Source organism: Euprymna scolopes, chromosome 16, assembly GCF_053919585.1.
Source record: "Euprymna scolopes isolate OS-2025 chromosome 16, ASM5391958v1, whole genome shotgun sequence".
Lineage (NCBI taxonomy): Eukaryota > Metazoa > Mollusca > Cephalopoda > Sepiida > Sepiolidae > Euprymna > Euprymna scolopes.
Genome location: NC_136497.1, coordinates 134,088,616 through 134,104,293, shown reverse-complemented (window position 1 = coordinate 134,104,293; position 15,678 = coordinate 134,088,616). Strand labels below are relative to the sequence as shown.

Below are 15,678 nucleotides of genomic sequence, written 5' to 3'. Positions count from 1 at the left end.
GATAACATAAACGACAGTTGTTGAATGTGCCTTCACTGCCTCTTCACATGGCGTATGAATCTTTTATAGAACATTTAAACTTATATAAAAAAGAAGAAAAAGAACCAGTTTTCTGTAAGTAATGCACCGAAATTTACCAATTAGAATACATTCTCACCTCCTCTCCAAATGTAAACAGTAAAATCTCCGAAAAATGTTAAATGGTGTTCTAATCGGTAAATGTTGGTGCGTTACTTACGGAAAAACGGTTGCAGAAGCACCTGTTAAGTCACACAAGTCACACAAGTTCTATAATTGAATCCCCCTACCGCAAAAAAAAAACAAAAGAACGAAAAACATAAAAATGTTTGGTGCTTATGTTTTTGTAAACCGCAATAAAAACTACATAAGAAAAAAAAAATCCCCCCGCCCAAAAGTACTGTAATGTATTTTTTTAAATTTTGTTTTTTTTTCTTCGAATTTTAAATTGTCCGCCAATGAAAAAGAAAAAAAAAAATTTAATTCTGTTTTGAAAAAAAAAGTCTTTCCGACATTACAACGCCCCCCCCCCACTTGGAGTGCTTTTCTTCTTTTTCGTATAAGTTTAATAAGGTAAATTTGCCCTGGGGTTTGATTATCAGATTCGTTGTCAGCGACCTCCATTACCCATATAAAAAAAAAAATTAGAGTTGTCGGCATTCTGTTGTAACGTATATTACATATATTTACCATGATTTTTTGGGTTTGTATTACTGTACACATAGATTCGAAAAAGTTGTCAAAAAACAAATATATAACAAATGTTATCAAAGGCAAGATAAGTTACTTTTCTACCTAACTGGATATGTTTTCAGTGTTTTTATTTAATGTAACATGTTTATTCAGCTTAACACGGTAAGTTTGGGAAAAGGTGCTATATATATAAAACTAGACAAAATACTGTTAGAAACTCGCTCAATATATATTACCGTGACATAAGTTGACATATATTCGGTGTTTTTTTAATAGTATTTTGTCTAGTTTATTATTTATAACACCTTTTTCCGAACTTACCGTGTTAAAGAGAGAGTCGGGCGCTATTTTGAATTTTCCAATACATCAGTAAACAATGTATGGTTTTCGAGCTGAATAGACATGTTACATTGAATAAAAACACGAAAATTATATCCAGTTTGGTAGAAAAGTAACTTATCTTGCTTTTGATAACAATTATTTGTTATATATTTGTTTTTTTGACAACTTTTTCGAATCTATGTGTACAGTAATACAAACCCGATTTTTTTTTTCATTTTTTTTCATAATCTGGTTAATTAGTGTCCAATTAATAATAATCCAGTGAAAAAATTTCAAAAACCCTATCAGTATACAAATTACACATGGGGTGGGGGGTGATGGTTGTACAACTCCGCCGAGCAGTAGCACCTTCCAGAGGTTGAAACCCAATTACAGGAGACTAAACCAGACCTTTTATTTTTAAGTGAAACTGGCATTGGACAGGCTATTTCCCTAGAAGAGTTCGCAATTAAAGGATACTCTAACTTAACCTCTAAATCTGACCCCCAAGATCGCCATGGGCATGGAATATGTGCCTATATTAAAGATAGCTTTCCATGTGGTAGGGACATCTCCAGGGAAGATCCTAACTTACCCTATATGTGCTTCCGGGTTGCTTTAGCTCACACTACGGCATTTTTATTTACTCTCTATCGCCCCCACAACAGCGGAGTTACTATATTTAAAAGCATATCTGAGAAAATTGACCAAGTCCTATCTGCTTATCCTTCAGCTAACATTCACGTATGTGGAGATTTCAATGTTCACAACGTCGAATGGTTGACCCACTCAAACAAGACCGATGATGAGGGGAGGTTCTGTCATGATTTCTCCATTGCCTATGACCTCACTCAGATTGTTCAGGAACCCACCCGTGTGCCCGACAATGACGGCCAGTATGCTAGCCTACTAGATCTTTTTCTCACAACTTGCCCTGAACTATGTTCAGTTTCTGTTCTGTCGCCTCTTGGATCTTGCGACCGCTCTGTTGTATCAATTAAGATAAAAATGAAATGTAATAAGTCCCCAGACGTACCTCTTCATCGTACAGTATATCGATACACTAAGGCTGACTGGGATAGCTTCCGTACATTTATAACTGATCTACCTCTGCATTCCATATTTAAAAAGGATGTGTCCTCTATAGTATTAGACCTGACGGAATGGTTAATTGTAGGTATTGATCATTTCATACCCTCGAAAAAGTTTCAGCAAAAACCTAACAGCCAGCCATGGTTCTCTCCAGAATGTGCTGCTGCCATTGCGCACAGAAATCACTTTTTCCACTGTTTCCAACGTAATAGATGTATGGAAACTAAAGCCGCTTTCAGGACTGCCAGCAACCATTGTAAGAAAGTAATAAAGAACGCAAGATGGTTGTATGCTCAATCTGTTAAGTCCAAAGTAGCTGAGCAGCGGCTTGGTTCCCACCAGTTTTGGCAAATAGCAAACAGAATTCTGAACAGAAGTGTGCGCTCCATTCCAACTATCATCAATGGACCTGAGGTAATCTCGTCAGCATCAGACAAAGCCAAACTCTTTGTCAAGAATTTTGCAGCTAATTCTACCTTTTGCGATCAAGGCTGCCAACCCCCAATATTTCCTCCTGTATCTGAAAACACACTATGTGATATACGTATATCTGTACGTGATGTTGCGAAGCTAATCAAAAACCTTGATTCGAGTAAAGCAACTGGCCCTGACGGTATTCCAATTATAGTACTCAAAAAACTTCGACCTGAACTAACGCCCATACTTACAAAACTATTTAAACATTGTCTTAAGGAGAATAGTTTCCCATCTCCCTGGAAAATTTCATCTGTATGCCCTGTATTTAAGAATTCAGGTGATCGCTCATCCCCCTCTCAGTACAGGCCAATAAGTCTCCTGTGCGTCATGAGTAAGTTGCTGGAATCTGTGTTAAATACAGAAGTAATCAACCATCTCAACAAAAATAACCTTCTTAGTGACCCTCAATATGGTTTCCGTTCTGCTAGATCTACAGCAGATGTGCTTACAGTTATATCTCATAGGATTAGCAAATCTCTCGACGGAGGCAACCTTTCTAGGGCAATTGCTCTTGACATATCTAAGGCCTTTGATAGGGTATGGCATAAAGGTTTACTTCATAAGATCTCTAGCTATGGTATAGCTGGAAATGTCTTCTCAATTATTAAATCATTTCTTTCTGATAGGTTCATAAGAGTAGTAGTTGAGGGGCAAAAATCAGAAGCCCACAGTATTAATGCCGGTGTCCCTCAGGGGTCCATCCTGGGCCCAACTCTTTTCCTGATCTACATTAATGATCTTCCAAATCACATCCTTACATCATTTGTAGACATTTATGCTGACGACACTACCATTTATGGTAGTACATCTAAGACAGTAAACGACCAAGTTCTCTCCAATTCTCTCTCCTCTGATCTTGAGCATGTAGTACAATGGGGAAAGGAGTGGCTGGTTACTTTTAATGCATCTAAAACCAAGCTCCTCTCTTTACATCATCAACATTCTGATCCACATCTGGCATCAATTGAAATGAATGGCTCTCGTCTTCAGGAGGCCTCAAGTTTTGACAAGCTTCTGAGATTGACCATTACTCCTGATCTTAAATGGAACACGTACATCAAATCTGTTGCCAAGGCCGCTGGAAAAATGGTGGGATCTTTCAATCGATCCAGTAGATATCTCACTGCTGATGCAATTCTCTATCTATATAAGAGCCAGGTACGTCCAAGGATGGAATACTGTTGCAACATCTGGGCAGGAGCTGCTAGAAAGGACTTGGCCTGCCTTGATAGAGTTCAAAATAGACTTCGTAGCCTCGTAGGAGATGTCCTTTTCTCTTCCTTGCAACCTCTATCTCACAGAAGAGATGTTGCGAGTTTGTCTCTGATGTATCGTTATTTTCATGGAAAGTGTTCGACTGAGCTTCAATCTATGGTCCCCCCTCGCAAAACTTTCACAAGAAACACTCGTCTAGCTGTAAACACTATCAATAATTCCCCCCACTCTTTATCTGTGCCTAAACCTAAACGTAGATTCCATGAACAAAGCTTTTTTCTTAGAACTGCACGCCTGTGGAATTGTCTTCCGTTTTCCTGCTTTCCGGCTGACTACAATATGGTTGTCTTCAAGTCTAACGTAAATAAGTTCTTGATGAGCCGTTCCATATAAGTTATCAAATTTAACAAATTTTCATTACTAATGATTATTATATTGTCCAATTTCTACTGTACACTCTTTAACCCTTATCCTTGAGTTGCCTCTTTGACCTTGATAATGAGTTGATACATATGAAAAAAAAAGAAAAAGTCCAATGTGAACAAGTTCTAATTGAATCGTCCCCCTAAGTAATCCAAGTTTCAAAATTCCCACTGTTTACTATGCTAAAATCACAATGACTAATGTATACCTATTAACCCTTATCCTTGAGTGGCCTCTGGGCCTTGATAAGTGGTGACACCCTTGTAAAAAAAAAAAAAAAAAAAAAAAAAAAAAAAGCACCCTCAAAACTCCATAAATGTCGTTATTGTAAAGATTATTTCGAGTTGGAAATAAATCTTAACATTGACCAAATGTTTCTTTTTTTTTTTTTTTTTTTTTGCATTAATTATAAACCTTTAACATAATCAATTCAAAGTACACAATAATTCGGCTATTTAGCAGTATAACTCATTTTACTCTTCAGTTATGAAGACAAATAAGTCGAACAACGCGGCGATTGAATAAAAACGTCACCATGTGTAAAACTTCCGACTTGTTTCTTTCGTGTAATATTTATTTATTTATATATTAAAAATAATTTTTTTTTCTTCCGACTTGTTTTTTAGCAAATGTTTATCTATTTTATATATACATATATATATATATATATATATATATATATATATATATATATATATATATATATATATATATATATATATATATATATATATATATATTGAAAATAAATACAACAGAGTTCTTTTTAGTTTTTCAATATTTCAAATAAATATTATTAATTTATTATTTTATTGTTTCTTTCTCATTTTTTTCCGTACAATTTCAAAAATGTATTGTTTTTAAATCTTTAAATAATTAAATATGTATTTATGTAACTTCTTATTAGTTTTTATATTTTTATTTTATTTTACTTTTTCAAAACTACTGAATGTGAAAACCTACGCAATTACATTCCTTGCCGCAAATTACATTCGCTTAATCAAGTTGCGGAAAAAAGACTTTTTGTTAAAAACAATTGACAAAACGAAGACGCAATTTAGTTTAGTTCTGTGCAGTAGAAGATTTATCCTCCCAGGCCTTGCCTTCTCTCATTGAGAAGGGTTAGTTTATTGCTACTCGCCTTACGCGCCCTTACCGGGGAATGCCGACAGGGATGCTCAGCGGGAACGCTGCTGCATTCTCAATTACAATTTCCAATCCTAGTGTCTCAGTTCTTGCAATGGAACAGAGCTACCCCACTCACTTCACTACCGTCCCTACGGTAATCTTTTATTTTTTTTCTCATTAAATTATAAAAATATTATGATAAATAAATAATAATTTTAGAATCTTTACTTAAGAAATCGCAGCAGTTTCGGACGTTTGAAAAAAAATTTTAAAAGAAAAAATATTTCCTCATTTTTAATTTTCTGCGATCCTGCTTTTCTGGTCGCCATCTTTGGTTTTGTCTTCCTCCTACAAAGTAGATTTAAAAAAAAAATGTTTCCTTCTTGGAAGAGGATACATTATTTAGAAGCAAATTATAAAACAAAAAGTGAGTATTACTGGCATGTTGGCATTGTTAATTTCGCGCGCGTGTGTGTGTGTGTTTTGGGGGGTCTTATTTACTACATGGACGCGGCCGCGGCTGAACCATTGTTCCCTAGGTACGTGAAAAATGAATGCCGATGATGCTCAAAATGTATAAACATTTTGACAGATTTGTCGTTTAGTTGTACAAATAGTCTCTAACTCTGTTATCCAAAAAAAAAAGGGGGCACGTTGGGCTGACACCGGTATATACTTCTTATGTAAACATTAAACAAAAGTTTGTTTATATTTACGTGATTAGTGAAAATGTAATCCTCTGATTAAAATATAATTTAAATTAACCACATTGTTTAACAAATAAAATTAAATTAAATAACAGATGACCTTTTAAAATGATTAAATATGTTTTATGTTATGATTTAAAAATAACATAAAATCAGTTAAAACAATAGATACGTGCAATTTATTGGTGAAAACTGATGTGGCCCATTTTAAATTTTTTTACTATTAAATTGACGACTTTTAGAGATTTTTAGATGTGCTGAAAATGAATATCACATACAAATTTGAGGCAGACAAGTAGTTTCTTGATAATAAAACCTTTATTATACAATGTTATCCATTATGTTTTCACTGCAACCATGTTTTCCCCAACTGAACAAGTATTAATGTGTATGTCTCCCCATGTTAAGAATGGCGATGACCATGTCGCAATCTTTGTTTTGGTTATAACATTGTTGAGCACTACTTGCCTTTTACACTTTAAACACTTTAAAATCAGTTAAAACAATAGCTACGTGCAGTTTAATGGTGAAAACTGATGTGGCCCATTTTAATTTTTTCTTCCTTCAATTGCAGCTCAACATTCACTATTAAATTGACGACTTTTAGAGATTTTTAGATGTGCTGAAAATGAATATCACATTCAAATTTGAGGCAGACAATTAGTTTCTTGATAATAAAACCTTTATTATACAATGTTATCCATTATGTTTTCACTGCAGACATGTTTTCCCCAACTGAATAAGTATTAAAGTGCATATCTCCCCATGTTAAGAATGGCGATGACCACAGACTTTTATTAAGTAATACAATGGAAAATGTCTTAAGATCCAGAAAACTACTTTTCTGCCCCAAATTTCAATGTGATATTCGTTTCCAGGAGACCTGAAAACCTATAAAACTTGTCAGTTTAAAGGTGGGTGGCAGGTAAAGTAAAAAATTTACCTCATTTTTTTTTCCGAAGTAAAATTAGTGGTAATTTGGCACTTAAACTCATTTTACTCTCGAGTTATCTATATATATAAAAGCCAAACGTCTGTGTGTATGTATGTATGTTTGTTTGTAACGCTAAAACTTTTGAAAGACGGAACCAAACTTGACAAATTTGGTATCATATCGAAGCCCCATCACCCGGATGACAAATATCGAAATTTCACGTCAAACGGACCACTAACAACGCTAAAACTTGAGATGAAAGATTCCTCTCCCCTAAGAATAAAACATATGTTCAATATCTGCTTTTGTTTTTTCATTGTTTATACGGTCCCGAGCAACGCCGGGTAGCCCTGCTAGTGATAATCTAAAAGTTAAACAACACAGTGATTGAATGATCATCATCCTCGTCCGTAACAATTCCGACGTGTTTCTTTTCAGTATTGACTTTAAATATATTTATGTTTATTTATTTATATATTACAAATAAATATAATAGATAATTTTATTGTTTTAAAAATTGTTTTCTTTTTTAATATTTCATATATTATTGTTAGGTATGGCATTAATGGCAGAAAACTTATGGGGCACATATTTTGAAAGCCGAGTTATCATGTTTTGTAGGTTTCTGACTACTTTTGGATTGTATTTGAAAGATTAAAGCCTAAAGTAAATTTCCAAATGGAAAAAACATATTTGTACATGTAAAAAAAAATGTTATAATAATGGCGACATTCAGAAGCTGACAAATTCAGCTAAATTTTGAAGTTAAATAAATTCATTGCAAAAATCACTTGAATGATAAATATTAGTTTTCTAGGTTTATTTCAAAGATAATTAGTAAAGTCTTAAGATTGTTAAATAAAATTTTAAAAACATCTTGTTTGTGCAAAAGAAATTGCTTAATTAGCCTCCAAAAGTGAAGAAATTTTGCCTTTGCACAAACAAAGCCAAAGTCTTTAAGCATGTATTATACAGAAGCCCAAGCTGTCATAATGTTAAAAGGCCAACTGAAAATGGCGTCAGGTAGTTGGAGAGAGGTACGGAGTGCTTGTTTTCTTATTTTTTCCAACCGTGCATCTGTACATTCCTATTGTGAATGTATAATTTTGACCAGTTTTTAATTTAACCATTTTTCTGTGTTCCTGCTTTTAAATTAAATTTTTTTAAAGATTATATGTAATTATGTTATACTGACAGTTACACGTTCATCCAGGCAAGAAAAATATTAGAATTTTACTGATAAAATTATGCAAAAAATGTAATCTAATAAAAAATGAAATATTGTTTGCAATTATAATTTTTTTGTGTAAAATTATTGAATAAACAATGCTTAATTCAATGATAATATTGGTAGTTCAAGAAATTCATATCGAATTCATTAATGCCGACTTTGGGGGCTTTTTTTTCATAATGTTTCTGAAAAATTTAATTTTTCTTTTTAATCTTTACAATTTACAATGCTTTATTTTCATAAAAAAGCAAAAATAAATTCATTCATTTTCTTTTTTTTTTTTACTACTGATAACCATAACTTTAGTAAATGTGTTTTTGTTTAAAGAAAATAATACATTTTCACTAAGATTCGAATAAAAATAATGGGTTCATCAAAATTAGTTAATTTCCTTTGGTGGATTTATAAGTAAAGGATGAGGCCAAATGTTTATACATTTTTGGTATCCGCGCAATTATTGTTTCTTATTTTTGTTTCAAGCAGTAAGATGTCTCTTGAAAATACCTCAGTTACAAACAATACTGGCAAGGTCACAGGTCATACCTGAACGCGAATATTCCTGGGAATTATATTTGTGTTTCTCGCTATATTTATTAAAGTTGTAGATTTCTTTTTCACTTTTCAATTTGACAATATCGTCACAGAGCAGCAAGGCTACCTGGTGTTACCCCGGGCACAAGTATCATATCACTGCATCCAGACAACACTGAGTAGGTACAGCTTGTTATTTAAGCAAGTTGTTTTTATTTTACAAAGGCATCACCACTTATCAAGGCCAAGAGGCCACTCGAGGATAAGAGTTAAAGAGTGTACATTAGACAATTGGACGATAAAGTAATCGTTTGTAATGGAAATTCGGTAAATTTGTTAACTTATAATGGAATGACTCATCAAAAACTTGTTTATGTTAGACTTGAAGATGACCGTATTGTTGTCAGCTGGAAAGCAGGAAAAGGGAAGACGATTCCATAGGCGTGCAGTTCTCAGAAAGAAGCTTTGTTCATGGAATCTATGTTTAGGTTTAGGCACAGATAAAGAGTGGGGGAAATTATTGATAGTGTTTTCTGCTGGACGGGTGTTGTTCTTGTGAAAGTTTGGCGAGGGAGGGACCATGGACTGAAGCTCAGTCGAGCACTTGCCATGAAAATAACCAACATTCTTTTAACTCAAACTATGGAAGGTGACGGTGGTCAAGTGGTTAACGACAAGGACTGACGACCTCGGGGTTCCAGGTTCGAATCCAGTTAGTTCCACAAAAATCACCTACACTTAGTGTTGGGATGGCACCCCTACAGATTCTAATGATGATCTATTCCTGACGTCATTTCCGGTAAGCAGGTTCTGCTTTCCAGTCAGTCTTGATTTCTGTTAACATATTATTTGTTTCACTGTTTCTCTAATTATTGTTTCTTTATTTTTGTTTCAAGCAGTAATCAATGGAACGCATTTCTATTTATATATTTCCATTATTTCAGCTTTAGTTTATAAGGTATGAGGTGTCTTCACTATGTTTCCTAACTTTTTTCATATGGCCACTTTTATTAAAACTCTAATCCCCTCCAGCTGCAATGAACTTTTGTTCCAACAACTTCAGGAAAGCCCCATAGAAGTTTTCTTGTGTGAGCGTGTCAATGATCCTAATCACAGCCTCTTTCATCTCGTCAATTGTCTCATAACGACACTCTCTAAGGTTTTCCTTAAGCCTAAGAATAACCAAAACTAACAGGGAGCAAGTCTGAAGGGTGAGGAGCTGTCTTGATGCCCATATTTGGTCAAATAGTCTGTGAAAAGGATGGAGGGTGGACGAGTTCATTGTCCTAGTGGAAATGGCACTGACCCGATTTGAAGAGTGCTGACCTCTTCTGGCAGAATCTCTTCCTGAACTCCCTTAACACGGTATTGCTTGTTGACTCAACATAGTATTGCTTGTTGACTGTCAGTCCAGTAGGAACTTATGTAGATCATGCCCGTGCTGTCAAAAAAGGGACCATAACTTTGTGGATGAATTTGCTCTGTCTGGCTTTCTTGAATATGTGAGTAGCAACATGCTTCCACTAAAAACTCTGTCTCTGGAACATAGCAGTAGATCTAGCTTTCATCGCAGGCCACCAGAGCATTAAGAACTGCGGGATCTGAATGGATCAACTCGATATAAAATTCTTTATTTGGCCTACCAACTCTGGTACTCTGACTTCCTTACTCCTCCCAAACCTCTAATCATCCCTCCTAGACTCTCTGCCTTCCTTAAATCTCTTATGCTATGCAAAAAACTGATGTTTAATTCATGCAAGGTGGTCTAAAAAAAGTCTGAAACATTCCATACTCTTCTGTGGAATTTTTTCAAGCATAAAACAGAATTTTATTGTACATAGTTCTTCTAAAATGTCCTCACATCTAGATTGTATTTTTGAAATTCACTAATTTAATCAGTCCTTATTAGAGTGTATACAAATTTCTGCTGCAGCTATTCATTTGAACCTGAAATCATAAAAATTTGTCAGTGATCTCATAATATTTATTGCAATAACATACTGAATTTTCAAGAGTCTATGATTAATTTTAAATGCCTGTACAAAACCAGTCTGGAAAATATTTTTAAGGCACTTTGTAAATAAATATAAAATGACATGCAACATATGTATTCATAAATATTTATGTATAATCGTAAAAACTGAGGCACAAAGGCAAAAATGATGGGTAATTATGTAAAACTTGATAACCTAACTAGTCTCTTTAACCACAATACCAGAATCATTCCATTTTATTTTTATTTTAAATGTTTGTACCGCAAATTATTTTTTAAATAATATATTGAAACTGGATTTTATTTTCATATAATAATAAAAATATATTTTATTTTTATTTTGAAATGTTTTTTTTTACTTTAAATCCTTGAATAATATGCATATAAAAAATGAAAAGTTAAGTGATAAAATTAATTTTAAATACTATATGATCTTTCCACTAAAGATAGTCAAATTAAACTAGGTTTTGATGTCCTATTATAATATAAATATGTTTTATTTTTATTTTGAAATGCAAAGTTGAGTGATTACATTTGTGAGCTGTATCAATTAGTTTTAAACGGTATAATATAATATTTCCACTACAAATTGATTGCTGCACTGGATATTCTTATCCAAACAAGTGTGGATTGTGAACCTTTTGTCTTAGTTGGACGTTGTCCAGATATAAAAGAGGTTCTATGCTTTCACTTCATTGAAACCATAAACAATATAATAAAAATAAACTGGACAAATTATTATCATTTATTAAGGATTCTAAATGGAACATTCGACCTTCTTCAGGTGTATATTTCTAAACGTGGGAAGATGTATTGCTGGTCGAAGGTTTATAGAAAAATAATTCAAAATATATTACTCTCATCTTGTACATCTTTACCCTGTTAGATCATCAATATATGTCGATTGCGTGACACTGCTGTCCGAACTTTCACTTTCTGGTTACCACTTGACGCGTCTTCTCCACTCCAAAACGAACTTCTGCAACTTTAGCTTTTCTCTCCCCGAATCCGACTTTTCTCTTCTACAAATACAACTTCTCTGCTCGCAATCTAACTTCAGAATGCCCTCCTTCCCCAAATCACTCCTCTTTTATCTCCAATCAGGAGCATCTCATTTGCATACCTCATGGTCACCCTGTAGGCATATAAAGAAACAGGGCAGCCATTTTTGTTTCTTTCTTCTTCATTATGAACACGAGGTAAGCCACACAAAAACGCGGTCGGTCGTTCTTGTTTCTTTTTTCTTCATTTATACCACAATATACATAGACCAAATGTTAGATTTGAAAAGGAATAAGCATTTTATTAGTTATGGTTATTAAGTCAACCAAATTCTGTTTCTTGGATATGCAGTAGACATGATAAAGTTCTGTAAAACTAAACAAAGAAAATATTGAAACTGCTGCTCGAGTTTAGAGAGATTTTTGTTAAATAAGATTTATCAGAAGATTAAGAAAATTAAAAAAAAGGCTAAATGTAGTCGATAGGGGGTTAACTAAGATCATTGCATTCATGAATAAATCAACTTTATCATCAAAACTGTGTAACAACATAATTCTGTTAATGGCAGAATAATGATATATAACTAATCCATATGTATATCTACTAGCGGAAATACCCATAAACACTGGATTTCTCAAACATTTCTCTTTATCTGATTAATGGAATAAACTAATCAGAAAAAAAAACCTACATAATTCTACATGAAAAACAGATTTATTTTCTCTTTATTTTTTATCGATGTCTTCAGTAATTGTGTTTTCAGTTAAAAATGAGAGAAGTTATTTTGTAATCAATGAATTATTTAATAATGTTAATCCTTCTTTTCCAGATACCAGCTTTAGTGAAGTATAAATAAACCATCTAATCAAACGAGAAAAATTATTATTCTGAAGAAAGTAAATCAGCATTTTTGCTAATAAAGAATTCAAGAAATCATTAATGTGATAGATGTAAATAATATCTGATCGCGTGAAGAAAAAACTGGAAACATATTCTTAATAAACAAGTAACATGCAAGCTGACACTGACAAGAAACTTCATCCTTGTGAAGTATGTGATTCCGTATTTTCTAGAAAGCAAAACTTACAAATACATGTGCGAACACATACTGGGGAAAAACCATATTCTTGTGAAGTATGTGGTTCAACATTTGCACAGAAGTATAGTTTACAAAGGCATATGCGAAGGCACACTGGAGAGAAACCATATTCTTGTGGAGTATGTGGCTTGTCATTTTCAAATAGTTCTGATATGAGGAAACATATGCGTACACACAGTGGAGAGAAACCTTATTCTTGTGAATTATGTAGTGCCGAATTCTCTGATAGTTCTGACATGAAAAAACACACACGAACCCACACTGGGGAGAAACCTTATTCTTGTGAAGTTTGTGGTTCAGAATTTTCTAATAGTTCTAACATGAAAAAACACAAGCGAACACATACTGGAGAGAAACCATATTCTTGTGAAGCGTGTGGCTCAGCATTTTCTAATAAATATGACATGAAGCGACACATGCTAACCCACACTAGAGATAAACATCGAACATAGTAGTAAATCCTGGGAACATTAACATGAAAGAACTTGGAAATAGGCATACACCATACATTCATTCATCACAGATTCCCTGCCTTTCTTGAATCTCTTATGCCTCTCATAAACTGATGCTGGATTCATGCAAAATGGTTAAAAAGAAATCTGTAGTATTCCAAATGTTTCTGTTGCATTTTTCCAAGTTTAACACAATTTTATTGCATATCGTTCTTCTAAAGTATCCTCACGTCCAGTTTGCATTTTTGAAATTCATCAGCTGTAGGAATCAGACTTTAGTAGGGTGTATTTCAATTGAATCTGAAATCATAAAATTAGTCAGTCATCTCATACGCTATATAGCAATAACATGCTGAATATTCAAGGGTCTGTGAGAATTTTACATGCCTGTACGAAAATGTCTGGAAAATTCGACTGAACAATTTGTAAAAAGATGAACATGAAATGCTTCAGCAAGTCCTGGGAAAATATACAAAAACAGTTTAAAATAAGTCATATACTATTCACAATGATTATGCAGAGAAATCTGGTATCAAGTTGCAAGGTTCTAGGCATGATGATGTGTGCAAATATATCCACTGGAACATTTGTAAAAAAACTAAACATCCAATGTAGCTGCAAGCCCTGGAAACATCAACTTAAAAGAAGTGTTGGAAATAAGTCAGACACTATACTTTACGACCATGTGATCACTGCAGCCACTTACCTTGAAAATGCTGCTGTCGAACTTGACATAATTATGTGGAATAAGATAGAAAGATTGACAACCTCGGTTTAAGTGAGTGTCCCTAATGATGGAGGTCTGAATGAATCTCAGCATTTTCAAATAAGTATCATATGAAAAGACATGCTCATAAACGTCCAATGTAGCATCAATATTGGATATTTGGCAAGTGATCTGGAGAAGAGAGGCAATCAATAGGAGTTGCACACATGCAAATTTATTCCATTTGAGGAATACAAGATTTTTCACCATTGTCTATTGGAATACATAATTTGACCAGGAATGTGTGGGAGATTATCGGACCAAAGATCCAGACAATAAACGATGGGAAATATTAAACATTCCAGGATGAAATAATGTTTATATAAATCGACACAAAAGGAAACGAGTAATAGAAGTTGGTCACAGAGCGAGGACAAGCTGGTACATTTTCTTCACTTCTCAAACATTCACACCACACCCCCACCACGTGACTTCACTGATGCTAAATCAAAAACTGTTAACAGTGTAAAATAAACAAAATATTTTTATAAACCAGTTGTGTTGTGTTTTATTCACTGTCAGGTGTTTATATCGTAGACCAATGACAAGAGTTGATTTAGAAATTATATAAACTGAAAAGCACATTAAACGACTGGCTGCAGGGAATATATAAGAGCAAGTCCTGGGAACATATACCATACATTACGACCATGTAATCCCTACAGCCAACTACCTTGAAAATGCTGCTGTTAAACCTGTTATAGTAATATGGAATAAGATAGAGAGATTAGCAACCTTGGTTAAAGTGAGTATTCCTAATGATGGAGGTCTGAACAGAGCTGAAAGAGAAAAACAGATCAAATACCAAGATCTCATGTATGATATGAAAATAAACTAGAATCTTAGGGAGATATCAATCATACCAGTTATTATAGGTGATACAGGGTTCATGAAGAAGAACTTTAAGACCTATCCGACCAGTATTCCTGGTGAACCAAGTGCAAGAGTGATCCAGACAGTTGCACTTAAAGAAACAACAAGGATTCTGAAAATGTTATAATATATCTTTAATATGTTATAGTATATATTTCATGTTATAGCATATCGTTTATATATATGTATATATATATATATATATATATATATATATATATATATATATATATATATATATATATATATATATATATATAGCATAATAAAGACATACTATAACATAGTAAAGATATGCTATAACATAGTAACGTTATAGCATATCTTTACTATGTTATAGTATGTCTGGAGTTAATAAAAAGCGGGTGAATGTTGGCAGCTTATTTGACTGCCCAATATCCATTTATAACCCCAAAATTAAGCAATTAAACAAAAGATAAATTTCATCTTAACTAGACATTATCCTAAACAGAAAACACTTCATCCATCCAACATAGTTTTTATCAACTAAGAATAAATACTTTTAGTTGACAACTTCATTTACTGAGGAAAGTCTATAAACAAGGAAGGCAGTATGAACTATGAGTTGCAATGCATAGTAAGTAAAACCTTAACAGAATTTAACCAGTTTTGCAAGATCTGAAACCAAAAAAAAAATAGATCTTAAAAAATGTGAACACGAACTGTATGGAAGAACAACAAACGAGGACAAAGCCAGTAATA

At 33.5% G+C, this 15,678-nt stretch overlaps 1 long non-coding RNA gene across 1 annotated transcript; it reads left to right on the top strand.

Annotated features, from left to right (window-relative positions):
• Nucleotides 1-5,680: 5,680 nt before the first annotated feature.
• Nucleotides 5,681-14,574, top strand: LOC145296102 (uncharacterized). Its single transcript, XR_013869962.1, has 2 exons — nt 5,681-5,794; nt 12,595-14,574. It is a non-coding gene; the product is annotated as an uncharacterized LOC145296102 (long non-coding RNA).
• Nucleotides 14,575-15,678: the final 1,104 nt, after the last annotated feature.